The sequence below is a fragment of the Limanda limanda genome, chromosome 4, assembly GCF_963576545.1.
Source record: "Limanda limanda chromosome 4, fLimLim1.1, whole genome shotgun sequence".
Lineage (NCBI taxonomy): Eukaryota > Metazoa > Chordata > Actinopteri > Pleuronectiformes > Pleuronectidae > Limanda > Limanda limanda.
In genome coordinates, this window is record NC_083639.1 from 2,156,666 (window position 1) to 2,170,599 (window position 13,934).

The window sequence follows — 13,934 nt, forward strand, 5'->3', positions numbered from 1 at the left end:
AATGTATTTTGTATTTTTGTACAACTTTATGAGAGTAGCGTTCTTCACTGAGGAAACATTGATCACTTCAACAGCAAATCAACAACATTCACCCTCCTCATTAATAACGTCTGCTGTGTAGATGTATACACGTTTTCAAAGCACGCACATGTTCTATACACAACATGCACACCACCCACAGCAGAGATTTATTTATTTCCCACCCCTCTTTAATTCCGTACTTTCTTCTTGGCTCGGTTTGCTGCTACTTTGTCAGCGAATGTGGGAGACAAAATAATTGCCTCTATATTTCCTGAATTGATTTCTTGCACAGTTCTAATATAGCGGTCAGGCTGGCACTCGGGCATCCGCGACAGGCCGCTGTGCTGCAAGCTTTGTGTTTCAGGAGGGGGGGAAAGAAAACACACTTAAGAGACAAAAGTTTTCACATTTGAACACAGCAATATTGTCATGGTCAGGTTTTAGAAATCACAAGAGAAATCCCTTGAAGAAGCTGCTGTCGGATCAGTTGCTGAGACTTAAGAGGACACTACATTAACCTTATACTTGCAGACAGAAACTATTCAATGTGAGCCTGACAGTGATTTTCCAGCCTGAGGGTCAGTCTCATTATTAACAAGACAAAGAAATCTTAGCTTTTCGTATTAGGACTCTTTACGCCACTAAAAACGACTCAAATGAGTCCCCTACTCGTAAAAAATAGACAGCCAGTGAATAAAGGCCCTGGGAAAAGTACCTGAGAGTTTCACATTTTGTACAAGGTTGAGTTTGACTGAACAGGCTTGTGTTGATGGTGCAGGGAGTGAACCCAACTATGGTGAGATCAGAGGGGGGAAATATAGTTGCTTTCAGACATGCACTGAAGTCCAAAAATGTTCCTGAGCTAAGATGTCAACTAGGAAAGACAATGACTGTTGAGGGCTTTTGGCGATAAGGGCCAACGCAGGTGTTGATGTGATCTACACAAAAATGCAGCGTGATACATCATGACCGGCCTCCTGCTGTGCCCAGGCACCGCTCCTCATGTGAATGCTCCAGAAACCTTCCTCTTGTTGTGAATGCTTGGCCTGCATATTTCACACGTGAAGGCAAACTGCAGTAAATTGGGTTTGGAGCAGGAGATTTTCCGGAGCTTTCACAACATCAGGAATATTTCTGGAACACTCATTGCATGTCTAAAAGAAGTCAGTGGCCACCAGCTCTGCTTAAAACGAGTGTGAGGCTGTGACTATTTCCTGAAAAGCTAGCCCTGATACAAGGTCATATTTATTCCAGGGTCACAAACCAAAAAAATAGCAAAGCAGTGACATGAATTCTCTACAACTAAAACTAAAAAACCGATGAGAAAGGATGACAAAGAAGATACAAAGCTCTTGTTTTGCCTGAGCACAATTCCTGCTGTCCTTTTTTTTCCTTTTTGCATGATTTTAGCAGCTCTTACTTACTTAACTTTGTATCCTTCATGTTGTGTTTCCTGTGGTGAGAGCTCAGTATAATGAACTCCTTGACAAACCTCCCCTCTGGTTCAGACTGCTCTTCAAATTAGGCAACAGCAGAGGAGGAAGCCACCTCCCACAAACTGAGCCGAACGAGGGAGAGAACACGGAGACCGGCTCCAGAGAAACCAAACGAGGACAGAGAGAGGTAGAAAAAAAGAGAAAAGGTTTGCTGTCCACTCCGGTCTCGACTCCCGTGGCCGTGAACTTACTCCCTCCCTCAGATCTAACCCTGATTCTAACATAGTCTTCCCTCTTACAGGGCCAGTGGGGTGAATGCACCTTCTGAACCTTTTTAGCACAAATTCATGACATCCAGCTTTCTGCGAGAACCCCCTCACGCCCTTCGTGTTGGGGGGGGGGGGGGGAGACGACACAGTGGATCGGCAGGGAAAGCAAGCAGAGAGTGAAAGTGCATTAGCCCTCTGGCGTCAACTGAGGCATCAATTAATGAGCAGCCTGGGAATGTGTCCATCCAGACACACTCTGCATCGGGGTGCTGCAGGAGGCCAGGCCAGGGCCACAGACAGCTGGGGGACATCAATAATGGAGGTGCCGGATTTAAATGATTAAATGAATTAGGGCCGAGGGAAAAGGTGTTAAGAGATGTGCAGGAGGGACAAAGGGAGTAGCAGCCAAAAATATCTCCATTATTTCTTAAATCGTGAAGCAGAGAGGTGTCCGGGGTCAGAGGTCAAACTGGCTGCGTCATGTCATTACCAGGGTGAAATAAGAACAAGCTAAGCACAATTTCCGGCTAGCTTTGACAATTGTAATGAAAGCATTGATTCGTTTCTGAAGGCCTAATTTTGACAAAACCCACAAATAGACACTTTTATTGAGCATTTTTAGAAGAAAAATTCAACCTAGTTTCATGAGCACTGACGAGCTGTGATGTGGCAATGTTCTATTAATAGTCAGTGGAGAGATTGTATGAAGGAACAGAGGCCAGAGAATGATTCGATCAAAACTGGACTAATTTCAGTGCACGAGAAGAGGAGAAGGATGAAATCCCAACAAATATGATGACAATTCTGTCTTCATCACATTGTCTGTTCCATCACTGAGTAAAAAACACAGAAGCAAATGTGTAGGGGTGAGATAATTCTGAAAGTAAAGCAAAGATACAAACGTCCACAATTTGCATACAAGATGTAAAACACAATATAATCATTCTATTTTAAGTTCAGGCAAGCTGTGTACTTTTGCATTAAATAAAAATGTTACCTATTTTGTTGTCTCTTCCAATGATACCAATTGTAATCTGGAATTTATCAAGAATTGTTTTGTTTTAATTTTTAATTTAACTACAGTTTGGAGCAGGAACAAGCTAATAATCAATCATCAGCTGATAGCCCAAACCACCAGACCACCATCAACAGACATTAACCATCTCGGGTTTTATTAGAAACTGGATAACTATCTGATTCAATATTAAAATAAATAAATAATGATATAGCTACTACTACTTTTCAATATTTTCAAATCTATGTTCAAATCTACCTGAAGAATTTAGAGAAAACCTCTCACATAAATTAAATTTTTTAAATTAGAGATGAATGTCATCATCAAAGAAGTAAATCAATGACAATTAAACTTGAGTGGGATGCAAGAGCATCAAACTTTTCCGGTGTCTCCTCACAATGCACAATGTTTTGTGATGTGTCTCCAATACCTGAAACAGTGGAGTAAACAAATATCTCATTCCCATGTGGTGGCCTATTCAAATGTGTTCTGGGTGATAAGATTACAATCGGATAAAGCCTGACCACATGAGCACGCAGGTGTAAATGCATCCAAGACGCATCAGGGACGGCTTGTGATCCAATCAGTCAAACCACCTCTGGAGGGGGTCAGACACACACATTGAAACACAAACGCAATTGTGTTGGCAATCCACATACAATGACTCCATGGGCAGAAGTAATAACCACACGCAACAGCAGCTATGAGCCATTAGCCAGTTAACACACAAAGCAGCGCTCTCTTTAGTTCTCACGCTATACAAGACGAGACCAATCACAAAGCAAGAAAATACACAATAGCACAGCTGCGCCGATAAACACCATCTTCCTCTATTCCTCTTCTATATTTTTTGTGGTTTGATGTTTTCTTTGGGACGTGCGCTGGACAGAGCGATCAGATCTCAACGTGAACACTGGAGACACATGTTGGTAACAGGTGTAAATATAACCAGGTTAAACTCCCATCTAGATTCAAGGATACGAAGGAACATATTTTAAACACCAAGTGTAAATGGAGTCAAAGATTTAACTGACACAGTCCCGAGGAGGGTCGGTGCATGCTGGGCGCTCGGGGCCCTGAGACAGAAACAGACACGCGAGCAGCGGAAAATAAAAAGAAATCAAAAAAGATGAGATGAGAGGTGATATCAGGCTCCTCCGATGTGGGCGGCTTCCTCCGAGCTGCCAGTGCAACACCGCTTCTCCTCTCTCTTTCATTTTCTCCTCTCACGCCGAAGTCCAAAGCCCAGGAGAAATTAGTAACCTTGCACACTGTGGTGAGAGAGTGCTTGTGAGTGTGTACGTGTGTGTGTGTATGTGTGTGTGTGTGGGTGTGTGTGTGTTGAAAGGAAAGAGAGAGAGAGTACAGGGAAGACAAATCAGAACACAGAAGGAGAAGGAACAAAATTGTTTTCCATCCCAGGGCTTATAATTCTGCTTTGTATCTGAAAATTGATGCCATCAATCTCAGTGTGAGGCACGAACAGGAAATGCTTCAGTCTGCTACAAGGAAACAGTAGAGGACCACACACAGCCTCATTCAGGGTTTGAACCAGAAAACACCAGCAGGTTTTCTGTTTTAGATAAATTTTGGGATTTAACGTATTGTGTTTCTGTGCTAACCTGCACAGAGAGGGGTGTTAAGGGTAATCGTAGGTGTTGTTGGAACCTCTGTTAAGGAATCAGAGACTGTATATATACACCTGGTGGCGGGCAGCAGTATAGGTCATAAATCCAGCCTCCTCCATGTTATATGTGGGACATGGACCAAACTAAAAGTACACATCAAACTAAGTTTTTCATCGATATTTCTTCTCACACGGATGTTTGTTCATGTGTAAGTTTGGAGTTAAATAGTGATTTGATGCTATAAGAATATGGTGAAACGTCTTGATTGACAGCTGAGGCGTGATTGGTTGAGCTAATGTTTAATGGAACCTTGCTTCCACAGCTCAATCCCTTGATCGCTACAGCGCATTCTCTGGATGTTCTAGCTCCATGTCTGGATAATTGGAGCAAGTGGAAACGTGTTTTACATCTTCACATACGATCTCATAGCAGAAGATATTGGAAAATAAACCATGAAATTCACTAATAATAACTCAAATGCAAATTTTACTTTAAAACCTCTTGCTCTCTGTCCAAAAGCCTGAAAAAGCAATGGATAACACTTTGGTAGTTTTGCCCATTGACCTATCCATTTATGTCTTGGTTTGTTTACACCGTCCCTGGGGTGTAATTGATTTCTATTTCCTGATTTTCTTCTATGTTGCCTGTACACTTTTTATTTTACTCACCCAAACTATAACATGATGAAAAGAAACCAAGCAAACAGCTAATTTCTTAGTCCAAAATAAAAGTGTGTTATATGTGTGACAGAATATATCAAATATAGTATTATTTTTAATTTAGTTCTGTAACAATCAGGCCCCATTTTTACAGTATGTCTACTTGGGAGGAGCAGTGACCTTCTAGAAAATAGTCCATGAGCTCATGTGACACCCTCCCGGACAACCATTGGTCAAACATGCATGAGGGAAAAAGTATATTTACATGTCGAGAATAAATCCCAGTAAAGGATTGTTCATAGTGCTTTATCAATTAATCACATTATAATGTGGCAAGGGGAAAAAATATCTAACTGCATAAGAATAATAGAAAGTGAGTCTTCTGTATGTATTTATAGTGCGAGTGCACTGTGCACGTAGCTGACTGACAGAGGCAGCGTGTGTTTGAACGGATGAAAGGGAAGCGTGAACTGCAGCTACCCTTGAGCTAATTCTATCATGGCGGAGATAACACAAGTACCCAGATTTCTCATTCTCATCTCCGGCATTAGATCAAGGCTACGACGCCGGCTCCTGCACGACGCGTTAAACGACACGGGGGCGTCTCTTTTGAAGATAGGAGCCTGGTTTGGATGGGTCCTCGTGATGAAGGCACATGTCGGGTCACATGATCCAACTCACATATTGTTTGCATGATGTAGGGAAAGATGGGCAAAATGATGAAAACTGACAAAATCATGGTGCAAACCAGAGGGAAACACCCAGGCTTCCTGTGTGATGCACAGGGAGAGAGACCTTTGACATTAATTGCATATTTTATTGAGTCCGACTCGATTAATTATAAAGCACAACAAGGAATCCATGCTCCTGCATTGTCAACAAAGGAATAAGGCGCGCAGGAAATTACTGGCTCGTTATTTTTATTTTTTTTCAAAAACCCCGTAATTGCAATTTTCTGGTCAAATTGCAGCCTAATGATTACAGGCATGAGGTGGAGCTTGAAAACACCAGAGAAGAGCAGAAGCAAAAACATATTGCTGTGGACCCTCAGGCACCACAAGTGAGGGAAACAGAGGGGGAGAGAGGAATCTGCCAAGGAAAGAATTGAGCGCTCCCTCACTCCCGGAGGAGTCATGGGTTTAGAAGTGGTGCTTCTCAAAATTTGCAATTCCCCAACCTTTTCAGGGGGCGGATGGTTAAGGGGCTTGGGAGAATTAAGTTCCATCGCTGCTGAGCTGGAGACGGAGTTGATGGGAATTCAGCGCAAAGGCACAACACTGGGAGCGAAAAGCTGCCAAACACTGGCTAGCTCAAGGGAAGGCAGCAAAGACAGAGACATTGAAGGAGGGGAGAGAAAGAGGAGGGGACTCGGAGGAGAAGCCCAATGCCCGACAAAGCTGAAAACCACCTCCACGGAAGACTGGACTCCTAAGCTCTGCTAAGACTCTTCTCCACCCGTACGTCACTGTCCTCAGCGTCCAGCTGAATTCCCTGGAAGAGTCATGTGATTCTTCCGTAAGTGCACACCAGTACGTTCAGGGTGGTCAAGACTATTTGGGCTGAGGAAAGTTAGTTTGCTTCTATGGGACATGTGTCAGGGAATCTATCCATCGTACCCATTGGCTATACTAATATTTTCATATCCTGTTGTTCATCCTTTGGGCTTTTTAGCTGACTTTCAAGATGACCCAAGATGTAGAAGTGCTCCAACTCTACGACACCTCACACAGGTTTATTACCTATAAACTCAAGAGCCGGGGGGGAACCTGAAGATCCTCTCCCAGCGATAAATGGAATATGAGGTGGCAAAGAAATCCATCCAAAACAAACTTAAATTGTAAAATGCAGGAATTTAAACACACATTATTGGAAAGATGCCTTTGAAATCACGACATGAGCAGGGTCATGTGATCTTGAACATGATTGAGCCCATCATGTTAATAATGCAGTATGAGATACAGAAGCCTGTTCACACATGTGTGATGGGCACACGCACATCATTGTCAGGAAAACAACCACATTTACAAATACTTCAGCTGTACACACAAACACACTCATATTTATTTTCTCTCTCCCTTCTTCTCTCTGTCTCATTCTCTCTCTCGCTCTCTCTCTCACATACACACACACACACACACACACACACACACACACACACAGAGTCACACACACCCATAACCAAACATGCACACAGCAAATCAGCATGAATAAATAAGAGATGGAGTTGTGCTTCACAGCCTAATCTCTGAGGAAAAAACAGCTTGCCGCATCGGCAAGGATCAGCCCGTGCGAGTGAGTGGGACACTGCTGGCTTCCAGGAAACCAATTTGTTTGTTTATTGTCTTGGTCTTTTGTCGGTGGTTACAGTTCATTGCAGCAAGACCATCTTGGGCATGCTCCTTTAAATAGCTTCCATAAAACACAGGATATGCTCTCCCCGTATCCTCCTCCTCCTCCGTACATGACGGAGCTGCATACGAGTGTCACAATGCTGCATTTCCTTCACTACGGTGGGGCCGTGAATTTCCCTTTAAACACCCGACGGATTCACCCGAGCAGCTCGAGTCGGCGTTAGGAGAGGTGGAACAAACTGCGCTTTCGAAACACATTTGCCCATGAACCCGGCTGAGCAGTGAATGCTGAAATCGGGTGTAATCATGTAGATACAGTAGATGGCTGACTTTTTATTGTTCCGCTAAGCCAAATTTGCAGGGCTGGTGGAGAATACAGAATTTCTGCAATGATGCAACACCCAGGATTTTATGGTCAACTCATGGTGCTGCAGTGCTATGTTCTGACAAGACACCAGGCTTTCAGGTCTATATGTATCCAGCATCCACTAATACGTGCAGCATGTCCACACTACAGAAAGATGTAGCCTCACGTGGAGACATTTGGACTGCAGCCTCAACAGGCGATTCCAACACTGCAACTTCCACAGCACTGTGCTTGGATGTATGGAATATAAAGCCACAGTGTGTGTATTGCCTTGTGTTGTGCCTGCAAACACAAGCCAGACTCTCATATTATGGCCTATTGATCTGACAGAGGGAGAAGGAAGCTGCCGGAGAACACAAATACTGCCTGGGGTGGCTCCTTAAAACTTGAGACAAGCCTCTTATCCGCGATGTTCCTATTCCTCTGGAAATCACCTGGTGGCTCATGCATATCAAGTACTCGCTCTCTCCAAGCCCCCGTCTGAGATCTGCCTTCGTGAGGCTCGGCTGTTTGTTGCAATGTCTGTCTCTGAGATGGTGGCTTAGAAAACACACACACTGCAAGCTAATCTGTGTATTAAGAGGCACGAGGAGGATTTATTGCCACTAAAACCTGCAGAAGCAGCCATATTTGTTAGGGGAGGAATGCCATGGTGCAGTGTGGTGAGGTTATGGCTGCGTTGTGTTTACATGTACAGACAAACTTTCCCTCCAAGCCCCTTAGCTCCATAACAAATTCACACTTTTCACGACGACCATTGAAGAAAAAATATGTTTTCAGAGTTTCCGCTGTTACGGTCAAATAGAGGGAAACTGTCACCGGGATCCCATCTCCAGAAGTCCCAGGGTGGCCTTTGCTCTGCCTGTCAGCAATACCGACCAATAACACTGCACAATGAAACCCTCCAGAACAACAGTGGGCCGCAGGCGGCTTCAAGGGCTACTGACGGCGATCTATAAAACAATATAATGGCCGGCCTGTCAGTGAGTGGGAAAGGCAAAGATTTACGCCTCCTCTGACTCTCTGAGGGGACTTCAATTAATCACAGCTGAATTGTATCACCACGCAATAGGAGTGTAAGGCTATTACCATCCCTGTATTCCACAGGATGAAATGCGATGATAGCACTAATTGAGGGGGGGGGGAAGGGAGGGGAAGAAAAAAAAAAGCTGACCGCACAACGCTTGTCATGGGGATGAAGGGCAGATAAAAGAACAGTGGGGGGGGGGGGTCAAGGAGATAGACTGAGACTGAGAGAGACGGTAAAAGAAGAAGAGAGGAAGTGGGAGGGGTGGGTTCAGAGCAGGGAGGGGTTGTACAGAAAGAGAATTGTCCACAGCGGTGTGTAAGTGTAACCATAAATATGTAATTCTGAGTGTGAGGCAGCTGACGGCAAATACAAGCCCCTGTTTCCATGAGGGGCTTCTCGACATGGTCCAACAACTCTAACAGCACTTTACTTCTAATCTGGTTTCTTCTCCATTCAGATATTGGATTGAGTGAGAGGGATGAATCAAGTCAATGTGGGGAATCGAGCTCCAGGTCCCATTACAAGCTGAATAGAGATGTTTGTGTTTGAGGTTTTTTACATTCCCCTTTATACATGATTATTTTCAGTAGTGATTCCCAATGAGAAAATATTGTGTTCTTAAAGGAGTGTGTTCGGGAGGTAGCTATGGATGAATGGATGGATGGATGGATGGATGGATGGATGGATGGATGGATGGATGGTATAGGCAGGGAGGGAGGGAGGGAGAAATGGATGGATGGATGAGTACAGGTAGGTATGGATGGATGGGTATGGGGGGAGGGATTGATAGGCAATGAGGGGGATACATTTGATGTCATCTGCTGCATCAGATGGAGGGATGGATGGGGAGAGTCAGGGAGGGAGGGGGGAGAAACGGATAGATCGATGAGTACAGGTAGGTAGGTACGGATGGATGGATGGATGGATTCATCTGTGGGTATAGTCAGGTATAGGGAAGGAGGGACAAATGGATGGATGGATGGGTAGAGATAGGGAGAGGGAGGAAGAGATGGATGGATGTATAAGTGCAGGTAGGGATGAATAGGTATAGGGAGAGAGGGAGGGATGGATGGATGGGTGGGTGAGTAGAGGTGGGGGGGTGGATGGATGGAGAGTATAGGGAGATGGACGGATGACAGAAAGGAGATAAAATAATGAAATCAAAGAGAAACATAATAGATTGGAGTTCATGTGAGGAGGACGGAAAGAGAGAGAGAGCAAGAAGGAAAGAAAGACAGGAATGAAGGAAGGAAGGAGGATGAGGTTTTCGATTCTTCTCCTGTGATCTCATGGCCAAATACTGACTTTCTGGACACAGATGGAATCAACACACGTCACCTGCCTCACATATGAATTATAAATATTTTAACATGATGCAAAACAAGTTTCCTTCTGTATTTGAACGCAGTTTATTTTATCCCTCACGCACCAAACCATGAGCAGATCTGATAAAGAAGGAAACTTGATTTTCGTCTCGTTTGATCTGACTCCATGTTGCTGCATCAGTCTGACATGAAAAGCCTGCAGTTCCACCTGTTCTCCACCTTTCAGCCATTATCCCCAACAACTTAATAACTCTTTATTATAGTGGAAACAATCGATAGTTCCAATCGATCCGCTGAGTTTGTTCATAGGTTCGGCTGCTCGGCTGATTCAGCTGTAACAGGCGTCAGACATTAACCATCAGGAGTGTTTGGATTTAATCATTCACACTCAATTCAACCACATGTTTGTTCCACAGTTTGAGAGAATAGAACAAATAAAAGGGAGATAACCTACCTGTCGTCGTGCAGTCTCTTAATCCCGGGAAACGTCCCCTTTCATTTATTCTCCATTGTCAACCCCCAAAAAACCACCAGAGAGCCGCTGTTTAGAGGAGAAAAGACATTTCCTTGTGGCGTCAGGACGCATCACACAGCACATCTGGATGGAGACGCCGCTGGAAAGTCAGATGTCTGCAGACGCACAATCCTCAGAGTGGAGCCGGTCTGAGATCAGCTGCTGGAGACTCGCTGCTGCTGGTGCTGCTGGTGCTGGTGCTGATGCTGATGCTGGTGCTGGTGCTGATGCTGCTGATGCACTTGTTCCAAGTCTGGAAAAAGTTACTGCTCCTCCGGCTCTGACTCACAGCAACTTCCCCCCCAGCGGAGCGACCTCGCGGCGGGACCGTGCAGCTCCGCACCGGGACTCATGCCGCGTGGATCCGGGGCTTTAGGACGGAGGTTCCTGCCTCCAACACAACTCGCTGCCTTACTGGGGGTTCACTCTTTTTGGGGTGGGGGGTGCATCTGGAGACATGAGATGAGAGAGTGAGCAGCAGGATGCGTCTCAGGGTGCGTGCAGCGGCAAGGTGGAGGCGCTGCGCCGGTGCTGTAGCGCCATCCAGTGGTGGTAGTGATAGTGACAGGCAGGAGTTTATCTAGTGAGACACTTTCTAAAATAACTCAAATAAAAATGAATGAAATTATTACAAAATATATAGTTTGATTCACAGCATTCATTACTGTTTTTCAGATTTATTTTATATATTTATTTTTTCATTTTCAGATTCTATATTGAGGGCTCGATCTACCTATCGATCTATCCACCCCCCCACTTGTACCAATCTATCAATCCATTCCTACCTCTACTTATACATCAGTTTCATTGCATTCTATCTATCTATCTATCTATCTATCTATCTATCTATCTATCTATCTATCTATCTATCTATCTATCTATCTATCTATCTATCTATCTATCTATCTATCTATCTATCTATCTATCTATCTATCTATCTATCTATCTATCTATCTATCTATCTATCTATCTATCTATCTATCTATCTATCTATCTATCTATCTATCTATCTATCTATCTATCTATCTATCTATCTATCTATCTATCTATCTATCTATCTATCTATCTATCTATCTATCTATCTATCTATCTATCTATCTATCTATCTATCTATCTATCTATCTATCTATCTATCTATCTATCTATCTATCTATCTATCTATCTATCTATCTACCTACCTACCTACCTACCTGTCTGTCTGTCTGTCTGTCTGTCTGTCTGTCTGTCTGTCTGTCTGTCTGTCTGTCTGTCTGTCTGTCTGTCTGTCTGTCTGTCTGTCTGTCTGTCTGTCTGTCTGTCTGTCTGTCTGTCTGTCTGTCTGTCTGTCTGTCTGTCTGTCTGTCTGTCTGTCTGTCTGTCTGTCTGTCTGTCTGTCTGTCTGTCTGTCTGTCTGTCTGTCTGTCTGTCTGTCTGTCTGTCTGTCTGTCTGTCTGTCTGTCTGTCTGTCTGTCTGTCTGTCTGTCTGTCTGTCTGTCTGTCTGTCTGTCTGTCTGTCTGTCTGTCTGTCTGTCTGTCTGTCTGTCTGTCTGTCTATCTATCATCTATCTATCTATCTATCTACCTATCTACCTACCTACCTACCTCTCTCTCTCTCTCTCTCTCTCTCTCTCTCTCTCTCTCTCTCTCTCTATCTATCTATCTATCTATCTATCTATCTATCTATCTATCTATCTATCTATCTATCTATCTATCTATCTATCTATCTATCTATCTATCTATCTATCTATCTATCTATCTATCTATCTATCTATCCATCTATCCATCTAGCTAGCTATGGCTCAGTAGTTACAGCAGCAGGTTGTCCACCACTCCAGGTTGGTGGTTTGATTCCCAGCTCCTCCATTCTGTGTGCTGAAGTGTCCTTAGACAGGATACTGAACCCCAAATTTCCCCTGACAGCTGTGGCGGCAGTGTGCGAGCGATGTGTGATAGAGAAGGTGCTGCACACTGTGTAATAGTGTGTGTGAGTGGTCATCGAGACAAGAAAAGCACTATACAAATACAGACCATTAACCATTTATATTTAGCCACCCCTGTGACAAAAACAGAAAAAATGGGGTGAGGAAAAAAAAGGATCCCTCTCACAGATGCTGACCATCCCATCAGCCCCTTACTCAGAAAACCTTGACTGACTACTTCCCAAGGTTATGATAATTCTTCTGTTTGCCTCTGACGCTCACCTCCCGCTCTCCTCAAGCACCATCGCTGCCCTGTCCACAAAGGCTTCCCCTCTCCAGTAATTGCATTATCATCTCTCCATTTCTCAAGCAGTCTCTTTTTTTCGCCTGCTGCCCCGAAAGGCCGGGATGGGTGGAATAATCGATACCAACCTTTAAAATAGCCTGTGGAGATATGGAGGCAGGCATTTTGGATTTGAATTTGATTGATCTCGGACAACCCTCGCAAAGTGTTATCATCATAAAGGCAAAGCCATCTACTAACACACACACACACACACACACGAGTGGAATCAAAGGGCAGAAGACACAAATCCCAGGAGACTCACTCCAAAAAAAAATGTCAGCCCATTATTACTGACCGGGCTGAGCTATAACATTTAAAGCTGATATGTAGTCCAGAGCTGGGCCTCACATCACTTTATAATTGCCTATGAATACAGAGGCTCTTATTTTGATTCCAAAGTCATCAAGTTTCTTTTTTCTACTCTCTCTCTCTCTCTCTCTCTCTCTCTCTCACACACACACAGAGGAGATGACCTCATTAATCTTTAGTGCATTGTATAGACCTAACCTGTCATCCTCCTGACACCGTGGTTTGTGACACAGCTCCCGCTCATTAAATCATATGACAGGATGAGGTCAGCCGCGAGGTAAGGCTTCTCAAGCTGTGCTGCAGCAGATAAAACAGCGACTGTGCGAGAGCTCGACAACAAATGTAGCGTTGGTGGCAGCTGAGGTGAGTCACGATGTAATCCCCCCCCGTTAGTGAGCGTTTGGCTTGAGAATCTAATAAAAGTCCCTGGTTTTGTCTCTCGGAGGTCACACGGCAAAGAGAGGCTCACATCTGAGGTGTCTGAGGCGTCTGGCACTTCACAGAGCAGAGCAGAGCTGCCTTTTTAGGTCTGGTTACTCTGGGTTGCTGCTTGCATAACACTTATCATTCCCTCTTGTCAACCTGTGATTACTTTCGCTTCACACTTGTGGGTGCTGTGTGGCCCAACATTGATTGCAAAAAATAATAGAACCCTGCAGGGAGCATTGCAAGGCCTCTGCCTGAACCCTCGCTCGCCCGCACCACTGGAGTGTGTTTGAAGACAGTGGGATGTCTAGCAGAAAATTGCAAGAGGAAAAATAGGAGG